This window comes from Microtus oregoni, unplaced genomic scaffold (genome assembly GCF_018167655.1).
Source record: "Microtus oregoni isolate MIOR12 unplaced genomic scaffold, Mior012 000042F_ref0000377, whole genome shotgun sequence".
Classification (NCBI taxonomy): Eukaryota; Metazoa; Chordata; class Mammalia; order Rodentia; family Cricetidae; genus Microtus; species Microtus oregoni.
In genome coordinates, this window is record NW_024543209.1 from 12,893,199 (window position 1) to 12,901,869 (window position 8,671).

Genomic DNA, 8,671 nt, shown 5'->3' on the forward strand with positions numbered 1-8,671 from the left:
GTAAACATTACTATATAATAATGACCATGTTTCCTCTCCATCCTGTCCAGCAATTCCTGTCATAATGTTTAAATATATATCTAGCCATTTCTTTTGTAGCTACTGTCAGATTTATCTCTTAAGAGTTTAGGGTTACAATATTATAGACTTAAAGCTTATTGTGCAGTTATCTGGAGCATTTGGAAGAGCATAAAATGTAAAAGGATTCCTGTGGTTTTGTCAAAAGTGATAGCTGTCTGGCCCTAAAGTCACCCTCATAACATAATGATGAAGAGAATGAGAGAAATAACATAACATTTTGTTTCCCTCTCAAATCCATCTCTGTGCCACTGCTAACCAAGCTACCAATAGGTGCAGCACTATCATGTCATTGGACAAGACTTTAACTCCCTCTTGTGAAGTATGAAGCCAATCTGGGTAAACCTGGGGTCTGAGGAAGGGCATCTCCCTTGAAATTCAAGCCAGCAAAAACAGAATAAAGTACAGCAGGGAGCCTTTCTTCTAGCACCCTCAGTTCACCCTTAAAAAATGTAAAGACTAAAGTAAAAGTAGTATGTCTCATCAAGGGAGCTAGACTAGAAATATTTTCTAGGGAGTGGGATTTTAATGTTAGGGATGAGGATGAGGGTCCAAGTTTTAGGAACATCTATGATGAGATTTTTCCATGAATTATAGAGCCACAGAAATAGTGCTATGTATAGAATTGACACCACTGAGATTTGTATGACTTACAGCCCAGTCAGTCAGTCCTGAACTGTGGGTGGAAATACAACCAGTTGTGAGAAATTGGATGCTATGACTTCTACTGATTGTTGACGTGTGGTCAGAATTTTTGACACCACTTATGCAGGGCCAGAATCTCTAATAGAAAACTATTCTGGCTCTGGAGGAGATCCTGAAGCAATGGCGAAGATGTCCTCAGAAATCCCTTAACAGCCTAGGATACATATGGAACCCTCAGTAGAGTAATTCCCACTAGAGATGAACTCAGAGGGAAGTATTATGTTGTTAACTTGACTACATCAGCAATCAATTAAAACCCAAACTGCTGGGTATTCCCTTCAGGGATTTTTCTTAATCAGATTGAAGCAGAAGACCCACCTTCCATCTGGGCCACACCTGGGTGTAACTGACATAAAAAGGATGCTTGCTTGCCCTCACTCTTGCTGGCAAACTCATTTATCCTGTTGCTGTGCCTGGTATTAAATCCAACTTCATCAGGATCTCAACGCACACTGAAGACCATCAACTCTTCAGGAACCCTCCAGGACTGCAGCACCAGATTGGGATTGCAGAGACATCCAGCATCATGAACTGAACAACTGTTAGATTCTCAGCCTTTCCATCCTGAGTCAGCCATTGTTGGACTAACAAGACCACAGCCTACAAGTGTCTAATAAAGCACACACACACACACACACACACTCATATATATGTGTGTGTGTGTGTGTGTGTGTATGTATGTGTGTATATATGGAAACTGTGGTCACCCAAACAATAATCCATTGGTTGAACAATAGCTTAGATGCAGCTAGAGAGAGAAATGGTTAACTGGAAAGGGAAATTGAAGAAAGCTTGTTTGTAGTAAGAGATGCCTGCTGCTAAAATTGCTTCCCAGTGGGAGCCATAAAGCAAAGTCTACTCCCTCCTCCCAGGGACCCAGCGACAAACTGAGGAACAATTCTACCTTAGTTCACTCTGAGGAACCAATGAGTTTATTGTGCTTCCTTACAGACTGACATTTAAAATACAAACTACGAATACGTGTAAATGTGGGAACAACAGAAAAAAAATAAAGATTCAATTAAAAAGAAGATAGATGATGGGAATAAAGAAAATTTGATTTGATATAAAGGAGGAAAAGAGGGCTAAAAACCAGAAGAAGTCCCAGTCACTGCTCTCTGTCTGCTGTGAGATAGGAGCAGCCTTCTCTTGCCACACACTCTTGCAGCCATTACATTCTGCCCTAGTGCGTGGAATCTTGTGAACCTTCTGAAGCTTATAGTGAGGATAAGCTGGCCTGGAAAGTCAGACTTCTAGATTACCTGATGAGCAATGCCTTCTGTCTTCCTTGTGACTGCCCTGGTACTCTACTGTCTTTGGGGTCATTGCATATCAGATCACAGCTATAGCTTCTCTGTCTCTCAGTGTGTCTCCAGGGTTGTGGTAACAGTGATAGCAAACACAGTTACCATTAACTTTGTGGTCATCTGTCTTAGTGCTCTACCTCATAGAGCTTAGCATTTACCACAACATTATCATGAAGGGGAAGCAACTTTCCAAGAACAGTATTCTTGAGACTGGAGTCCCCAACACAGTGAACCCCTCTAATGCCTTTGCTATAAGGGGCTAGTTTAGTTATGCCAGACTTTGAGCAGGTTTTCATGTGGCTTGGTTATTTACTCTTCTGTCTACTCTCTGGTAATTTCCCTGGGACAAGGCCTCCCCATTGGTTTTGTTTGCCAGTTTGACCTGGAATGTTTGTGGCTCAGAAGGATTCACCACTTGCTTAAATACACATAGCCAGTAAATGGCAGAGTCAGAAGTTAGACATCTCAAACCTGGAAGTACATAATATTTTAACACTATTTGTCCTCCCACTGCATAAGAGGGAGGAAGCTCAGTAGAGAAGAAAGATGGATATGAATTTGAAGCATAACAGAATCCCTTAGGAGACTCCCTGGGAACAAAATGTGGCATATGCAGTTTTGGGAAGGGAAATAGGAATAGATGGCAAGACAGAGGATGGGCGGCTGGCTCTGGGGCATCTCTCAGGTCCACATGGCTTTCTATGTACTTTACAGAAGGATGGTCCAAAAGGTTTCACATTGAAGTGCAAAACACTGACTCCCAGTTCTTAAAAGACAATAAGCAGTTATAATCAGTCTTTAGATTGCAGAGAAAACTGAAAGCCTTTCCCCCTTTCCTTCTGTTTCTTTGGGGGCTGTTTCCAACTAGGCAGGGAATGACACAAGGGTCCAGGGTGGCTCTAACAGGTGAGGCTGGCTTGCTTGACAGGCCATTCTGGACTGTGACTGACAGAGAATCCCCAGGGGTTTATGGAACACCTGTGTTGCCCTGATGGCCCAGCCCTTTCAGACAGAAGCTCTATAACTCCAGTTCCAGGGGATCCAGAATCCTCACATAGACATGTAAGTAGGCAAAACACCAATGCACGTAAAATATAAATAAACATTTTAAATGAAGAAACTTGGTTAATAACTTTAAAAAATGTTCATGGTAAACATAAAACACAGAAGACAGCAAAGTGAGCTTATATCTATAATTTGATAAATGCAAATGGATTAAACTAATACGCTTCAGGACAGAAATCATTGAAGTTTATGTGTGTGTGTCTTTGTTCTAAAGTTGGAACTAGAGAGATAACTCAGTGGGTTAGGTATTTGACATTTAAAAATGAAGACTTAAGTTCTGATCTCCAGAACCCATGTAACAGCCTGGTGCCAGCGCATGAGCGTATGAGCAAATGTAATTAGAATACTCTGTGGTAGAAGGACAGCAGAGACAGGAAAACCCCGGCCAGCTCAGGAGCTGGCTAGCCTGGCAAATACTGCTTGATGTAGAACTGTTCCCTGTTTCCCGAGGAACATCCACACTGATTTTCATAGTGGTTCTACAAGTTTGCATTCCCACCAATGATGAATAAATGTCCCCCTTTCCCCACATCTTCGCCAACATGAGCTGTCACTCGCTTTGTTGATCTTAGTCATTCTCACTGGCGTAAGGTGAAATCTCAAAGCAGTTTGATTTGCATTTTCTTTAAGACTAATGATGTTGAACATATTGGGAAGTACTGTTCAGCCATTTGGGATTACTGTTTTGAGATGTCTCTGTTTAGATCTGTACCCTATTTTTAATTGGGTTATTTGTTTTCTTGATATCTAGTATTTTTTTTTTATTTTTTAGCATCTTAAAATTTTTATCACACAAGTCTTTTACTTGCTTGTTTAGAGTTACCCCACGATATTTTGTATTTTTGAGGCTATCATGAAAGGTGATGCTTCCCTTATTTTTATCTCAGTCCATTTGTCATTTGCATATAAGGAAGCTGCTGATCTTTGTGTATGGGCTTTGTATCCTGATACTTCAGCTGTAGAAGTTTTCTGGTGGAATTTTAAGGCCGCTTATGTATACAATCATATTATTTGCAAGTAGAGGTACTCTGACTTCTTACCTTCCTACTTATATCACTTTGATCTTTCTAAGTTATCTTATTGCTCTAGCTCAGACTTTTAGTACTATGTTGAATAGGTATGGAAAGAGTGAGCAACCTTGTCTTGTTCCAGATGTTAGTGGAAATGTTTTGAGTTTGTCCTCATTTAGGTTGATTTTAGCTATAAATTGCCTTTATTATTTTGATGTATGTCCCTTGTAACCCTTTTCTCTCTAGGAATTTTATCATAAAAGGGGTTTTAGATTTTGTCAAAGGCCTTTTTTTCATCTAAAGAAATGATTATGTGGTTTTGTCTTTCATCCCACTGATATGGTGTATTACCTTTATCGATTTATATATGTGGAGCCATCCCTGCATCTATGAGATGAAGCCTACTTGATCATGGATGATTCTTTAGATGTGCTCATGGATTTGGTTACAAGTATTCTATTGAGAATGTTTGCATCTATGTTCATAAGGGAATTTTGTTTGTATTCTCTTTCTTTGTTGGGTCTTTATGTGGTTTAGGGATCAGGGTAACTGTGGCCTCATAGAAATAATTGGGCAAATGTTCCCATACTTTTAAAACAACCTTCAACAAACACAAAGCAAGAAGGGACAGAATTATAATGGAATCAACAAGCTCTCAGTGATGGCCTATGTGTGGTAATTTGGGAAGCGGCTATTGGGTATTTGGGACCGAGAAGCTCCAAGATAGGAAACTTCTGCCAACAAGGCACAGATGGTTGTGTTTGGTTTGTTGGGTTTGTTTCCCTAAGGTGGGATCTATGTTGCTCTATAGTCCAGGCTAGCCTCAAAATCATGATCCTCCTGCCTTAACCTTCCAAGTGCTGGGGTTGCAGGTATTACCACTCCTGGATAGCTGCCTTCTTTCTTTCTTGATGACAGAGCTTTGGAGGGAGAGGGAGAATCAGTTTTCCCAGGAAAGCCTTATGTGAGCTCATGGAAGAAGTTTCTGTGTAGATTTGCTGAGACTGTCAAGTACTCATGCATGGCAAGATGACTTCGTATGAACTGGTTTACATGGATGACTCCATGCCTGTTCTTCCTTTCAGTATGGATGAACACGCATAGACTGCTGCTCAGAGGTCCTTGATGTCTTCCAGGGCATGTTGTCTTCTGTTTGAGAGCCTCAAAATACCAGACTGGCATTGTCAAAGTGGCATTGGAGAAAAGATTAAGGGCAAGTGGCCATGGCTCTCAGTGGCACCTGACTTAGCTGAAGTCACAGTGCACAGTAATCAAACAATGGACCACATGCATTTTGGACAGCTAATTTGAGACCAATTCCTTCTTGTATCTCCTCATCCCAAGCTCCACCCCACCACCTTCCACTCCTGTATTTCCAACCTACTCCATTCAGCTTCACATTCAGACTTCTGCATGATAATATTCTGTAGGTGTTTAAAAGTATTTTATGTTAAGATGGAAAGTTCTACAAATATTTCAATTGTATTTCTCTGAAATTAAGCTATACATAATGTCTTAGCCATATGTAGCATCTTTGGTGGGGTTCTCTCTTTGGCTCTTATTGCATAATTTAAAATTTGTCAGATTCATCTGGGCAAACAAAAAAAATTTTTTTTTTGTTCTTTGTTTCAAGTATCTATAATTTTACTCTTCCTGTTGCCTTTGCGCTTGAGGGAAATTTACCTCTGAGCTGTTTGTTGCCATGGTAACCAGGCAGCTGCCTTAGTGGAACAAATCTATGACATGCAAATAAGCAAACGGGGGTGAATGTGATGCATGGTGACTATATTCGCCCTGTCTCTGAGCTGCAATGTGTGATATGAAAAACCGTTGTGATATTTTAAAGGATCTTGGCAGATTGAGTCACATGAAGTTCCCATTCATACAGAAAACACCCAAATCAAGTGCTACGGCTGAGTGACACATGTACTCAGTGTCAATTCTTCCGTTAGCTATCCTCTATGCAGGCCCCCTCCTGGTACCCACACTACACACTGCCCCTCACTCGTTTCCATTTGGGTTCTTTGTGGCCAGCACTAACAATTGGACACCCCTTCCAGTATCAGGTTATTAAGAGCCCATGGCTTCAGTCTCTTAGTTCACACTGAGAGAGCTCGTTGTGCGTCATGAAGCCTCTTCATGTGACAGTCCACTAAAGTCACCGGCCAACAGTCTGTGAGGACCTGCGGATTCCAGCTGTGGTCCAAGTGAGCTTGGCAGCAGACCTTCCATCTGGCCATCTGTTTGCCTTCAGCTTCCAAAGCAGCACAGAGCCAGAAGTGCCTTGTAACTGAAGTGCTTTAGGATCACACAGAGAGCAGGGGATAAGAAAGGCTCTTGTTTATTAAGTTGCTAGTGTTTGTGAGGGGGAGGGGGAAATTAGTTACACAGCAAATAATGTAATATTCACTTTGTTTGGGAGATCTCCCTGGCTCCCACTAAGTCTGAAGTTTCTCTCTCAGCAGGCTTATGTCTCCTTGAGTTTTGACTTAGCTTGCTTGGCTTTACCTTGCCTGTCACAGGGGACATGGTCAGTAACCATGCCTGAGCAGCTAGCCTGCTTGTCATTGTAGAATCTGATTCAGTGAGAGCAGAAAACACAGTCCATGGGCCTGACTCCCCTGAGCATATATCAGGCTCTGTCAGGAACTTTTCAGAGTGGAATCTTTGCATCATCTAATTGCCCATTTGCCTTTGTTTCTTAACGTTTAATAAAAAGGAATGAATTATTAGTGCACACAACATGGGAGAATCTTAAAATAACTGCTGAGTGAAAGAATTCTGGCAACATTATTGTTAAGTTCATCTGAATAGAGTTTTAGATAAGGCAAACTAGTTCATCGTGATGGAAGATCAATGGTTACTGGGGTAGAAAAGGATGCTAATGACTTGATAGCTTGAGAGATTACAAATGGCTTTGAGAAAAATGATTCTGTTCATTAAAGTAAAAATAAAGCACCAAGGTCAGGATTTCAGTCGACTGTCACTGTCACATGAAATACCTGAGCTGGTCGGCTTAAGAGGAAGAAGTTGGCTTTGGCTCAGGGATTCAGACGTCTCACATGCTCACTAGTCCTGGTAATTCGGTCTGTGGTAGCTCAGTACACCACAGAAGCAGCGCATGGTGGAGGCCTGCACACTCAAGACTCCTAGGAGGAAGTAGAGACGAAAGGGGTCAGGAACCATGAGTCTCTTTCTCATCCATGACCGAATGTTGACAACCCTAGTCCTGTGCAGGCTTTGCACAGGCAACCTGCAGTAAGCTCATGAGTGCAATGGCGTGCCCTGGTCAAGAGACATATCTCATAGCCCTCATCCCCATCACCTGACTCTTCCATTCAGACTGGGTAATCTGCCCAGTAGAAAAGTTTTCCTTTTTGTTCACAGTTTTCCAAGATGGGGCAGCTGTATCTGCTGAGCATCTGGTGAAGCCTGGGGCAGGAGAAGTAAAGGGAGCAGGCACTCGTGGAGACAAATTCTCAGAACAATGGAGCTTTAGAGCAACCTTGTCAAGGTGACTAATGCAGTCTCCAGAGAGGGAGAGCTCACCCACTCCCAAGATGGAAGCAATCTATTCACGGTGATCCCATCTCCATAAATCAAACACCTCCCACTCCACACACTGACAACTGACAAGGCAGGAAGCCCCAGCATGAGATTTGGTGGGGGCAAACCATATTCAAACGATACCACTGTTACTTATAAAAATCTTCAAAAGCATCAATAAAAATATACACTTTTGCGAAGAATAGTTAGTTACTAATTACTTAAACTCAAGTTTAGGTTCTCAATTTCTGATGAAATGGAGAATTACTTGCCAATTTCCCTCTTCATGCAAAGGGTCTGTGCTGTGCCTCAGACAAAATGGGACTGCTCATCTGCTTAACCACAAAAACGCTCTCATCTGTGAGATCTTTCCAGCAGATGGAACTCAAGTGTGAACTACCTCTCCCAGATGCTTATGTTAGACAGTGTCCAGAGTGACCTCAAAGCCTCAGAGTCCTGTCATCTCATCAGGTGTCCCTATGCCCTCAGCTTCTCTCCAGAAGGAAGAAGAAATAAAGACAGCCACTAGACTAAAAATAGTATAAATTAAAAGCAGGCAGTTTTCCATCTGCATCTCGTTGAAATATTTCTCTTTCTTTCAATATAATTGATTATCTGAATCTGTAGCTTCCCGCATCTGCAGATTCAGGGAACATCGGATGAAAGCATTCCAAATCAGACTGAATCTTTACTGAACTTGCACAGGCTCTTCTTGTATTCCTCCCTAAGCAAAACATTATAACAACTATTCACACTTCCCACTGTATTGGATATGGTAAGTCAGAAATGTGCGTGTATACAGGGTAGGCATAGCTTTATGTACAGAAACTATATCACTTCATATTAAAGATTTATTCAGGTAGTGTTGGTGCTCAAGGAAGATCCAAGAATTAAGATCCTCCCTCCATAAATACCAAGGGATTATTGGATTCTCCGTTTATTTTTCTTTTCAGATTTTAA